Source organism: Gigantopelta aegis, chromosome 2, assembly GCF_016097555.1.
Source record: "Gigantopelta aegis isolate Gae_Host chromosome 2, Gae_host_genome, whole genome shotgun sequence".
NCBI lineage: Eukaryota > Metazoa > Mollusca > Gastropoda > Neomphalida > Peltospiridae > Gigantopelta > Gigantopelta aegis.
In genome coordinates, this window is record NC_054700.1 from 5,576,844 (window position 1) to 5,590,697 (window position 13,854).

Below are 13,854 nucleotides of genomic sequence, written 5' to 3' on the forward strand. Positions count from 1 at the left end.
TGGCGTCTGGAATATAGATGTGTGTCTATTCGTATTGTCGTGATCCCTTTCAAAGGCAACCAAATCACGCAGTTTTCAGCCAGATCATTGCGGTTGTATGGGTATTTCCAAACTATTAAAGACTTTGTTCATCATAACAATGACCCGAGATCGATTTTTTTTTTCACAGAGAAAAATAATTATGATCTATTTCTGCAAAATCGATGGTTCTAAATATGTTGATTGGGATATGACTAAAAAAAAAAATTTTAAAGTATAATCTCCTGATGAATGAGCTATTATAATCTACATAGGAATAATAATAATATGATTATGATGATGATGATGATGGTGGTGGTGGATGATGATGATGATGATGATGATACTGATAATGGTGATGGTGGTGATGATGATGCTGATGATGGTGATGGTGGTGGTGATGATGATGATGATGATGCTGATGATGATGGTGGTGGTGATGATGGATGATGATGGTGATGGTGATGATGGTGATGATGATGATGATGGTGATGATGATGATAACAGAAACAAAGAAATCTAGTATGTATATGTTTGACATTTAATCGTGTCAACGTTTTGTAAACGTTACCGTCATATTTCTCATCTTACTGAGAGCTTCGACGTTAAATCCATGTAAGTGATATTAAATATTACACATAACCGAGAGAATACACGCTATAAGGTAATGGCAATACATACCAAGGGAATAAATAATGTGATGCAGTGACGTAATTGTCAGAGAATAACCAGGCTGTGGAAGTGTCTTGAGGGACTGGCAAATATCACTATAATGTGTTGAAGCAACATGGTCAGAACACTAGCTGATTTGGTGTATTACGAGAGAGAGAGAGAGAGAGAGAGAGAGAGAGAGAGAGAGAGAGAGAGAGAGAGAGAGAGAGAGAGAGAGAGAGAGAGAGAGAGAGAGAGAGAGAGAGAGAGAGAGAGAGAGAGAGATAGAGAAATGAATAACGCCTCAGTCATTATGAATCGAGGGAATAGATAGTGCACTACAGTAAGCTCGTTGATCAAATGAATACGTTGTTAATAGACATTTTGAATAGTCAAGTGGACTTTTTGTTTTAACTGAATGAAGAAATAGTGAAGTAGAATAACATGGCTGATCTTGGGAATAAATCGAGTTAACGAGCGAATTCGTGATTCGACGAAATATATAATGTAATCATTTGTTGTGATATTCTTTCTTTAATTGATAACCTTCATCCTGAAGGAGACAAAGACTCGACGTCAGTGCTTGGGGACATAATGTGATACAATGGTTTAATGATGAAAACGAATAACTATGATGACGCAATATCACAGACCGGAAATTAAAAAGTGTTAAGTAGAGACGCCATTAAGATAGCCGCTATAAACTGTTTTTCATAAAATCGTGTTTAAAAATAGACTGGTCCTCGTCGGTATTAGATATGCCAATATAAAATTCGAAGAGTTCAAAATCTCGAATATTCTCGTTGGTCGCGAGAATCAGGCTAATAAGCAATCTGGGAAAGAGAATTCATAAACCTTGGTCAAAACATGATGCAGTGATGTCATAGATTAATACTGTTTTGTTTTAAGTTTAAAGGTATTTTATTTCATTATTTATTGCCAGTGTCATTGCTGAGCTTTGTTTTGTATTTAAATGACGCTTGCTACTAATTTAAATTAACAACCACTAGAAGTAGGGACATATAGTAAGAAGTGACAAGTGTCTCTTTAAGTAGCAAAGCCTAGATTCAACGCGTGAAAACAGACATCAAATTTGGTTAACCCACAAACCTGTATCACATTTGGATTGGTTAAAACATAGTGAAATAAGATTTTTTTGACGGCGAACCGGTTAAATACACTTAAAACTCGTGTCCATAACTGTTACTTCTCAGAGGTACGTGCGCTTTATACGAACAATGCATTTTTGTGGTATTAAAAAAATACCAGGATGACCAGAAACACTTTGAATGTACGGAAATTGATCATCTAAACAATAAAATCAACCGGTAAGTAATGCCTGATTTTAATTATCAAAAACGGCTCTAATCGCGAACAAAAACGCCATAGTGTTTAAAAACTAGAGTCTGTCGCTTTAACAATGCTAGAAATAATCACTGAACACTCCGCGAAATGGTCAGACTAAGCCAACAGCTAAACCTCATGTGCAGTGGCGTGTGCGCGGATTGCAACAAGAGACGAGCGCCTGCTGCTGTCGATGATGACAAGGACTTGGAGTTGGAGGAGGATAACAACAATAAAAAATAATATCTGAAAGACCAGGAACAAATAAGATAGAATTCAAAAGGAAAGAGGGCGGTGGGATATATAAAAACCTAGAACAGGACTTATATGTGAAAATATGAACAAAACACGTAGGCAGTTTAAATACGCTCTTAGAATGTGTCAAAATGAGAACGATAGAATGAAGGCAGATGCTATAGCACAAAATTTGACCGACATGAACTTTCGTGAATTTTGGAAAAATATTTCTAAAGAAAATAATAAACGAACTCTATTGGCAACAACTGTGGATGGTGTGACCGGGGAAGAGAATATTGCAGGTTTGTTTAAAGAACATTATAAAGAACTTCTAAATTCTGTGACAGGTCAGCATCATCGAGCATATGTTGAAGAGTATATTGCTAATGATTCAAGTTATGTTGCTGAAATGAACGTAAATCCCAATGAGGTAATGGAGTTTGTTTTTAAACTTAGCAGTGGGAAATCAGCAGGGAATGACGGTCTCTCAGCGGAACACCTCCAATATGCGCCCAAGAGATTATTCGTTCTATTAGCAGTTTGTTTCAGTGCCATGCTTGTACACGGGCATGTATCTAGTAGTATGACAGATGTTATTCTTGTTCCTATTGTGAAAAACAAAACCGGAGACATAACAGATAAAGGCAATTACCGTCCAATTGCATTAGCAACTGTGATATCAAAAGTTATGGAACATGTACTGTTATCACGAATAGACCTGAGTACATCAGATTATCAGTTTGGTTTTAAAAGTGGGACATCCACCGATATGTGTTTATTTGCTTTTAAGGAAGTTATTAACTTTTACATTTCACAAGGTAGTCCTGTGTATGTTTGCTTTTTGGATGCGAAAAAAAGCCTTTGACCGAGTAAATCACTGGACATTATATATGACACTTTTGAAAAAAGGCGTGCCTACTTTTGTAGTTCGCTTTCTCAAAGCATGGTATTTAACCCAATTGTTTAGTGTAAAATGGGGTGCATATATTTCCTGTAATTTTAATGTAACAAATGGCGTCCGTCAAGGTGGGGTAATGTCACCCTTATTATTTAATATATATATTGATGACCTTAACCTACAGTTGTCAAAATGTGCAGTTGGGTGTAATGTTGGTGGGGTGTTTCTAAATAACTTCAGTTTTGCTGATGATATGTCACTTGTTTGCCCATCTATTTCTGCATTAAGAAAAATGTTAACGATTTGCGAGAAATTTGCAGAAGATTATGATATTATATATAATACAATGAAAACTGTTTGTATGTGTATTGAGCCAGAAACTCTGAAGTTGATCAATGTGCCTTCGATATATTTGTGTGGTGATGTACTGAAATTTGTTGACAACTATAAATATCTAGGTCATATCATATGCAAAAACATGAAAGACGATAAAGACATTAAACGACAGTATAGAGCCCTTTGTGTACGTGCAAACATGTTGTTGCGGCGATTTGCAAAATGTTCAGAATCAAATGTTAAAACACAATTATTTGTGAGTTATTGTAGTAATTTGTACGCGGGTGCATTATGGGTGAAATTTAAGCAGGATACCATGAAAGATCTTAACATATGTTATAATAATGCATACCGATGGATGATCGGACAACGACGACCATACAGTGCCAGCAAGATGTTTGTCAGTCATCGAGTAAAAAGCTTTGGCGCTTTACTTCGCTCAACAGCATATTCGCTGAAGAGCAGAATCGAAACAACTTCAAACGACCTACTTGCCCACCTGCGGTGTACAACTGTGTACGTCAAATCTGTATGTGTAAATCGCTGGCACAAGCTGCTGTATATTATGTAATCAGTTTTGTATGTGATGTTTATATATGTTCTATGGATCTCTGATCTGAAATAAAAATCTATTATTATTATTATTATTATAAAACAGAAATAACGACGGCTTACTACGTACAGCAAAATAACTTAGTATTGTTGCTGGAAAACATCCTGCGACTGCATTCCCTCGTGGATTTGGTCTATCAGAAATAGTAATTCTGAATCACTGAAACAGGTTTATAGTGCGCCATTGAAACGTGCTTTATACACTTTGTTAACCAACCTGTTCAGCCCGTAGAACAATGGGAGCCTGCCATCTGAATCGTGTTCCAATTACTTGCCAGTAATAAACAACTTTTGACCGCCAGTCCTCGGTGACGCGACCGCATCCCAGGGGCCGCTCTGCATTGTAGCAGCAATGATAGAAATAACATTTGCATCGGCAGCAGCATTTTCAATTACATATATTGGTATTGATGTTTTCAATTGGTGGTAATCGTTAGAAGCGCTTGCACTGAACCTGACGACAACGGACGGCACAGCTGTGGTTTAAAAACACTCGACACAAGAGAGGCGGAGGTTCTGGGTGTATCACCCGGAGTCTGGTGGGAAATGAATGTCTGTTTTCCAGTGACACAGCTAGACAATGTATAATCCCCGGCCGTTACGTTCCAAGCATATATAGTAACTGAGGGTACTAGGTGTAGAACACAAGAGTAGACTCTTACTTCAGATCCAGATTCTTTTTATCCATTAGCAGCAACGATCGTTTATATGCAATGTCCAACACACTTGTGTTGGTTAGAACATGCCACACATTTTAATATTGTGCTGGATTTCTATTAGGTATCGCTATAAACCACGGGCGTATGGGTTTATATTGGGAACCAGCGATATGATGAGGGGGTGGGGGTACCGTGCTGTCTATTAAGTTAAAATTCATTGTTCGTTTGTTCATTGGTTGTTGATTCATTCATTCGTTCACCCTTCCGTTCGCTCGTTCGTTTGTTCATTCATTCATGCATTCATTCATTCATTCATTCATTCATTTAGGTGACGCTCAACACTAGGTGGTATTAATCAGCATATTTTAAATTCGTTCCACTTGTGATTCGCTGAATCGGTGTTCAATTTAATACTTAATTTTGTATAATGACGTAATATGCTAAATTATGCTAAAAGTAACAACACGGCTACCTTGTATCCTTGGTCTATTTTAACTTTCGGCGGTTTGCTTTAAATTGCTCCATTCCTATTCTGTAGTAAAGTGCCCCGTTCTGCCGTAAAGAAATTCGGAATGTCGCAAATGATGGCAGATGACTGATACGAGGGCATAGACAGCACAGATGTTGATCGACTCATTTATTCGCCATTTGAAATTCAGAATCTGGTCTTCTGTAGGAGCATTGCTCCAAATTGTGATTCCCCAGAGATTCTGACGTCAGCAAGGGACAAAACCTCTTCCGGATTGTGAGGCCCTTGGTCATGAGAAAACACTTGCGACCAATTAGACCAATAGACAATTTGACACGACCTTTGACCAACCATCGACAATGTGAACAATTTAAGTGGAAAACCTTTAACAAATGTATTGTAGGTTGGATCTACATTATAACACATGGTAACGCCCATGATCCAAAATGTGAAAACCCACTTGTGCCTAGCTCCGAATTGAGATTCACCAGAGATTTTGAGGTTAGCAAGCTATAGCTTGACACGACCTCTAAGGAATCGTCTTTACAGTGACAAGATAACAGGAGTTCGTAAAATATATATACTCTTCAAAAAACGTAGAGGAACTGTAATAAGAATGTACAATTGCCAAAATTGTAAGGTATATTAGCTGTGGGGAATGGGCAAACAGTACAACCGGTAGTTCAGTATTACGTAGTATTCAGTTTTATGACCACCAAAGGCATTAAAGGACGATTGGGGTCAGAAGTGAAATTTGAAAGTTGGCGTTTTTTTTATCGGTAAATCGTAAATTCAAACAATAAAAATGACTAAAAACAAAACAATAACAACTGTATGATCAACAGAATGAAAAAGATTGACAGAAATAATGTTACACAGTGATTAATCGACTTTCCTGGAAATTGACCGGCCTCGGTGGCGTCGTGGCAGGCCATCGGTCTACAGGCTGGTAGGTACTGGGTTCGGATCCCAGTCGAGGCATGGGATTTTTAATCCAGATACCGACTCCAAACCCTGAGTGAGTGCTCCGCAAGGCTCAATGGGTAGGTGTAAACCACTTGCACCGACCAGTGATCCATAACTGGTTCAACAAAGGCCATGGTTTGTGCTATCCTGCCTGTGGGAAGCGCAAATAAAAGATCCCTTGCTACTAATCGGAAGAGTAGCCCATGTAGTGGCGACAGCGGGTTTCCTCTCAAAATCTGTGTGGTCCTTAACCATATGTCTGACGCCATATAACCGTAAATAAAATGTGTTGAGTGCGTCGTTAAATAAAACACTTCTTTCTTTTTTTTCCTGGAAATGGTCAAATCAACAATGACACCCCACGCACGTGCACGGGGCAACTGCGTGATGCACGTGCAAACTATGGAATGTGTTTCGGTGTGTTGACAAAGAGACCTGAACGTTCTTTACTAGACCGGCCTCGGTGGCGTCGTGGCAGGCCATCGGTCTACAGGCTGGTAGGTACTGGGTTCGGATCCCAGTCGAGACATGGAATTTGTAATCCAGATACCGACTCCAAACCCTGAGTGAATGCTCCGCACGGCTCAATGGGTAGGTGTAAACCACTTGCACCGACCAGTGATCCATAACTGGTGTCAACAAAGGCCATGGTTTGTGCTATCCTGCCTGTGGAAAGCGCAAATAAAAGATCCCTTGCTGCCTGTCGTAAAAGAGCAGCCTATGTGGCGACAGCGGGTTTCCTCTAAAAAAAATCTGTGTGGTCCTTAACCATATGTCTGACGCCATATAACCGTAAATAAAATGTGTTGAGTTCGTCGTTAAATAAAACACTTCTTTCTTTCTTTCTTTCTTTACTAGAATGTCTGTGGTCAAAACGTATGTTCGGACTAATAGTTGATAGTAACATTAATATTTCAGGTTTCCCTACTTTTTTGAAGAGTATAGATAACATGCAGAATTCTAAGGGAGCGGCTGCAACAAAGGTTGTGTAGTCCTTAAGGTTGAGTCTACATTATAGAAAATGGTAATTCTCTTGATGAAGTCCTACTGTGTCCAAATTCACTCATAATGTTCTAATAGTTTAGGGCATTTGGAATTTAGAAATTAAATGACCAAACTGTTGAAAGGAGCCTGTAACTAATTAGTTTTAGCCCTCAGGCGTTTTGAACAAAGATGTTTGTTGGTGGTGGTGGTGATGTTTTTGTTTTTGTTTGTTAAAGTAGACTGACAAAAGATGATTATGACTTAATTTTAAAAGAAATAGCTATGTGGTATTAGTGCCATTTCCATGGGCTCAGCAAGTACTTTAGGAGAAAACAAAATAGCGTGAAAATTTTCTCGCGTTTAACAATGTTCTCATAATTTGTATTTAATTATATATTCATAAATGTTTATCTGCCAACGGTGGTTGCACGCCAGTTGCTCCTTTTAGTTACAGACTTTTGTTTATAACTTTTCAAATATGATTTACTTAACATGTTTTGTAAAAACAAAGCTTTTTTGTAGTATATATTTATTTCTCTACAAGCAGGTTTACATTGGTTTTGCAAAGCCATCATTCCTTAATTCCTTTTTTCATTTCAACTTATTTTCTTGCTTATATCCAATTAAGTTTCAACCACGCTGTCCTGGGCATACACTTCAGCTGTCTGGGCTGTCTGTCCAGGACAGTGGGTTAGTTGTTAGCGGTTAGTGAGAGAGAAGAAGGTGTTGCTACCTGGGCTGTCTGTCCAGGACAGTGGGTTAGTTGTTAGTTGTTAGCGGTTAGTGAGAGAGAAGAAGGTGTTGCTACCTGGGCTGTCTGTCCAGGACAGTGGGTTAGTTGTTAGCGGTTAGTGAGAGAGAAGAAGGTGTTGCTACCTGGGCTGTCTGTCCAGGACAGTGGGTTAGTTGTTAGCGGTTAGTGAGAGAGAAGAAGGTGTTGCTACCTGGGCTGTCTGTCCAGGACAGTGGGTTAGTTGTTAGCGGTTAATGAGAGAGAAGAAGGTGTTGCTACCTGGGCTGTCTGTCCAGGACAGCGGGTGTCCAGGACAGTGGGTTTTGGAGAGAGAAGAAGGTGTTACCTGGGCTGCGGTTAGTGAGCGGTTAGTGAGAGAGAAGAAGGTGTTGCTACCTGGGCTGTCTGTCCAGGACAGCGGGTTAGTTGTTAGCGGTTAGTGAGAGAGAAGAAGGTGTTGCTACCTGGGCTGTCTGTCCAGGACAGCGGGTTAGTTGTTAGCGGTTAGTGAGAGAGAAGAAGGTGTTGCTACCTGGGCTGTCTGTCCAGGACAGTGGGTTAGTTGTTAGCGGTTAGTGAGAGAGAAGAAGGTGTTGCTGCCTGGGCTGTCTGTCCAGGACAGTGGGTTAGTTGTTAGCGGTTAGTGAGAGAGAAGAAGGTGTTGCTACCTGGGCTGTCTGTCCAGGACAGTGGGTTAGTTGTTAGCGGTTAGTGAGAGAGAAGAAGGTGTTGCTACCTGGGCTGTCTGTCCAGGACAGTGGGTTAGTTGTTAGCGGTTAGTGAGAGAGAAGAAGGTGTTGCTGCCTGGGCTGTCTGTCCAGGACAGTGGGTTAGTTGTTAGCGGTTAGTGAGAGAGAAGAAGGTGTTGCTACCTGGGCTGTCTGTCCAGGACAGTGGGTTAGTTGTTAGCGGTTAGTGAGAGAGAAGAAGGTGTTGCTACCTGGGCTGTCTGTCCAGGACAGCGGGTTAGTTGTTAGCGGTTAGTGAGAGAGAAGAAGGTTTGCTGCCTGGGCTGTCTGTCCAGGACAGCGGGTTAGTTGTTAGCGGTTAGTGAGAGAGAAGAAGGTGTTGCTACCTGGGCTGTCTGTCCAGGACAGTGGGTTAGTTGTTAGCGGTTAGTGAGAGAGAAGAAGGTGTTGCTGCCTGGGCTGTCTGTCCAGGACAGCGGGTTAGTTGTTAGCGGTTAGTGAGAGAGAAGAAGGTGTTGCTGCCTGGGCTGTCTGTCCAGGACAGTGGGTTAGTTGTTAGCGGTTAGTGAGAGAGAAGAAGGTGTTGCTACCTGGGCTGTCTGTCCAGGACAGTGGGTTAGTTGTTAGCGGTTAGTGAGAGAGAAGAAGGTGTTGCTACCTGGGCTGTCTGTCCAGGACAGTGGGTTAGTTGTTAGCGGTTAGTGAGAGAGAAGAAGGTGTTGCTGCCTGGGCTGTCTGTCCAGGACAGTGGGTTAGTTGTTAGCGGTTAGTGAGAGAGAAGAAGGTGTTGCTACCTGGGCTGTCTGTCCAGGACAGTGGGTTAGTTGTTAGCGTTAGTGAAGAGAAGAAGGTGTTGCTACCTGGGCTGTCTGTCCAGGACAGTGGGTTAGCCGGTACCGGAGAAGAAGGTGTTGAAGAACCTTGTACTTGCTCTACCGGTACCGGGTTGCGAACCTTGTACTTACCAGCCTTGTATCCAATGACTTAAGCACGACATCACGAGGTCGGTCGTAATTCCTTATTAAAAATCTGCAGTCTATTTTAGTGACACGAGAACAGAAAGGTCCAACTGCTACGAAATGAATATACATTGTTATTGCTCACTAATCACTTACAAAACTAATTCCCTTGAAGTGTATTGTCATAAATTCGTCACCAATTATGGCACGTCGGAACAAAGCGGATACGGTTTATACCCGGTCCATTATCGTTCCGACATTTTCATTTAAAATGTGCGTGGAAAGCTGCAATTTACCATCACTTCTCCCGTAGTGCAAAACCATAATAGTTCGTAGTTATTAAAAGAGTTTGGGTATTTCGCGACTAATGGGGTATTTGGACATAACAAACACTATTCCCTGGGCAACAAACGTATAGGCGATTTTCCAGTATGGTACGAACAGCCCATTGTTCTAGTGAACACAATCACAAGCGTAATTTTTCTAGTTGCCCGACGACGGCCCGTATGACGTCATCTGTCCATTATGGAACATTTTGCCGTGGTGACTGACACGTGGTCATCTGGTGTTGGCGAATTGTATATCTCATTGTCAGTGTTTGATTTGGTATTCTGTCTGGCACGCGACCATTTGAAGGACAATACATGCACGGAATCGCTCGAAGTATAGCTAATACTAAATTCATTTCGTGGCAAAAACAGTCAGTTTGTATGCAGGGAACAAAACACGTAGTCTCATGTTGTATTGAATGTATTGACAGGCGAGCGCTGTGGGATCGAACCGCCTCAGTGAACCCATTCTCAGATTGTGTTTAGCTACTGGAGCTACTGTCTGAGCTTTCGAAGAAGAAGAAGAAGAAGAAGAAGATTGGGGGGTTTTCCCGTCCTGATGATTGGTATATCAAAGGCCTTGGTATGTGCTGTCCTGTCTATGGAAAAATGCATATAAAAGATCTCTTGCTGCTATTATATAGGGGAAAATGTAGCGGGTTTCCCCCAAGACAACGAGAAAAATGTTTACCAAATGTTTGACATCCAATAACCGATGTTTAATAAATCAATGTGCTCTAGTGGTGTAGTTAAACAAAACAAACTTTAGTCTTAAAGCGTTCGCTTGATGCGCGGTCGGTCTAGGATCGATCCCTATCGGTGGACCCATAGGGCTATTTCTCGTTCCAGCCATTGCTCCACAACTGGTGTAACAAAGACCTTGGTACGTACTATCCTGTCTGTGGGATTGTGCATATAATAGATCCCTTGCTGCTAATCGAAGAGTAACCCTTGAAGTGGCGACAGCGAGTTTCCTGTCTCAATATCTTTGTGGTTAATAACCAATATTATGTCCGACGCCATATAATCGTAAATAAAATGTGTTGAGTGCGTCATTAAATAAAACATTTATAAATATAAATAAATTCAGTTTGGGCTACTTACAAACATTACGACAACCAGAAACACATCGAATATACAAACACTAATATTCTAAAAATGAATCTATATTTATTATGTATTCTTTGTCATTAAACACTTGTAGTAGGTAGTATTTAAATCATCATGCCTCCAGGCAAAAGGAATAAAGGTTCTGACAAGGTTGCGACATTATTTGTCTCAATTGTTTTATGTTAGGCTACAGTAATCATAAAGTTATATAGGACCAAACGAATTTGATTACTCTACACTCTAAAGTATCGCATTTTTTATCGTTTGGTCAAGTCTGGCTAACATTGATATATCACTATCCGTGCCGTCGCCCAAAGACAAATAATTATGTTTTACCATCGAATGTTTGCTGACAAAATAAATCTATAATAGCAGTGCTTTATGAACACATTACTTTAACCCATTGTTTCCAGGCTTGACTGCCCATCCAAAATAACTGAAGAGTGTTTTGAAAATCAATGAACTTTAAAAGGCTCATTATGAATATTTGATGAAACGAATAAAAGATAGTTCCGGAAATACACGCTGTATGGGAAGTAGATCAAAAATGAATGGCAGAAAATTTAGTCCACTGAGACCAAATGTATCTATAAAGGTCGCCCAATAACTTACAGTTAAAGATCAAATATATTTTTGGTTTTATGAAACCACTAGAACACATTTATTGATTAATCATGTGAAATCCGATACCTTTTTTTCCATTAGCAACAAGGGATAATTTACATGCACCTCAACATACATAGAACAGTACATTTCAGTGCCTTTCAACGGCTATGTGACACTGGTTGGAACGAGAGAGATATCAATAGTATGAATTAAGTTCGTATCCCAGTATATGGTCGAACACCCAGAATGAGTTTGAACGGCTTGGTGGAGGTGTGTAAGACTTCTACATTGACTTACCCGTCAACCACTAACAACAAACCTTAACACAGGTGTGTGTGTGTGTGTGTGTGTGTGTGTGTGTGTGTGTGTGTGTCTCTCTCCCTCTCTCTCTCTCTCTCTCTCTCTCTCTCTCTCTCTCTCTCTCTCTCTCTCTCTCTCTCTGTGTGTGTGTGTATGTGTATGTGTATGCATGTTCCTACCCTGTTCTCTTCTGTCCTGTACAAACAGTCGAGCTTAGTGAGATGTAAACCCAGGTCAGCGTGCTTGAACCTTACGTGGATATACGCATTGGATTGCGTGTAAATAACGTCGTTAAGTTTTAATATTGCCTGTATAGCGGTAAATGCGAATTCCCGCCGTTTTTATATCTTTTTGCAATACTCTTTTGCCATGCAATATTGCGTGTTTGATTATTTAATTTTTCTTATGGGATCTAAGACAACACGTGGCTGTTCTGATGAAAACAGTAATAAATAAAAACAAAAAACAGGGACAGTCCAAGAGGGGCTTCTGATGGTGTACACCCCATTTCGAGGCCCTCACGTGCAATAAAAAACACAACAAAAACCTCATCGAACAAAAAAGAAGCAAAAAAGCATACACTCACACTCGACATGAAACACAATGCACCCCCCACCCCACCCCTCCCCGCCAACTAAAAATAAAAGCAAAACAACATCAGCAAACAAAAAACCCACAGGTAAGACCAAAAAAAAAAAGAAAGAAAGAAAACATCTTGCCCTTACCAAAAACAGTTCGTATTTGGATAAATACCCCCACATTTCTACGCAAACACTAGTTATTACATCATTGCAAGTAATCAGCCTTTTGCAGACGTGTTGTTTCAACGTGGGCAAACCCATGTAGTCTTTCGCTGTAGCATTTCGTGCTTGTTTCCGGCCTTTATAGTTCGGAGCACCACACCGAACGGTTTGTGATGATTTTTTTCCCCCCGGAGCTCAAATTTCGCCATAAATAAGAAAGATCTTGGATCTTGTACCTGCTCGATGCCAGGTTTGTTTAGGTTCTGCGATGTGTACACGGCCTTGGGTGTTTTACGTGTTTCTATCTGAGGTGTGGGAATCGAGATCCATAGCTCAGCACATATGTTGCAACCGTGTATCGTAAATGTTAAATATTTCCAAACACTGGCGCGCGATTTGTAAATGTCTGGAATTGTCATCTGTTTCGTGGCAAGACTATTATCGTTTTAATGGCTAAATCGGGCAGTAGTAGTCGTGCTCGCGTCAGCCCCTGGGTATATGGACAACAGGCATGACGTCGGTGTTGTCGTGGTTAAGCCATCGAATAGAAAGAATCATAATCATCATCATCCTAATCCTCATCAACATTAGCATCATCATCATCATGTATATTTAAGCATTTGCAGAGTATGTTTGTATATTTAAGCATTTGCAGAGTATATTTGTATATTTAAGCATTTGCGGAGTATATGTGTATATTTAAGCATTTGCGGAGTATATTTGTATATTTAAACATTTGCGGAGTATATTTGTATATTTAAGCATTTGCGGAGTATGGTTGTATATTTAAACTTGTATGTATTTCTGACTGTTTGCACATTATATAGATAAAGGCATGTTAAATAATACACCCAGATTCTCTGTCGTCAGTGTCAATACACGTTTGCAATGAATGAGGGGTTTTGTATGAATGTTGAAATATGATCTCTCAGTGCATCATATCGCTTACATACAAACAAGATATGAAGTTCATCGTCGATATATCGTAATCCTTTATTCAGACAATATGGAAAACAAGTTTTTTCAGTATAAGCTGTTTTGATGTACCTTCCTTGATCAACAGAAACAAATATATACATGTAAATTTAATATAAATTACTCTATGATTTAGTAAACAGTGAGATAACGTTCTACATTTAGCAATGGCTTACACTGATAGTTTAGTAATAAAACCACACCACTTTTATTGGAGGTGTCAAACAATCGTTGTT

At 40.0% G+C, this 13,854-nt stretch overlaps 1 protein-coding gene and 1 long non-coding RNA gene across 4 annotated transcripts in view; one reads left to right on the plus strand and one right to left on the minus strand.

Annotated features, from left to right (window-relative positions):
• The window catches only part of LOC121380376, a 34,446-nt gene extending 24,436 nt beyond the window's left edge, over positions 1–10,010 (minus strand). Inside the window, exon 1 of one of the 2 annotated variants that reach the window (XR_005958922.1) lies at positions 9,712–10,010. This is a non-coding gene — a long non-coding RNA (uncharacterized LOC121380376). Of the gene's footprint in view, positions 1–9,561 lie in introns of both variants that reach the window. The other variant, XR_005958924.1, reaches the window with a different exon arrangement.
• LOC121380361 (small conductance calcium-activated potassium channel protein 2-like) overlaps positions 1–13,854 on the plus strand; it is a 165,472-nt gene that overhangs the window by 59,912 nt on the left and 91,706 nt on the right. The window lies entirely within an intron of this gene.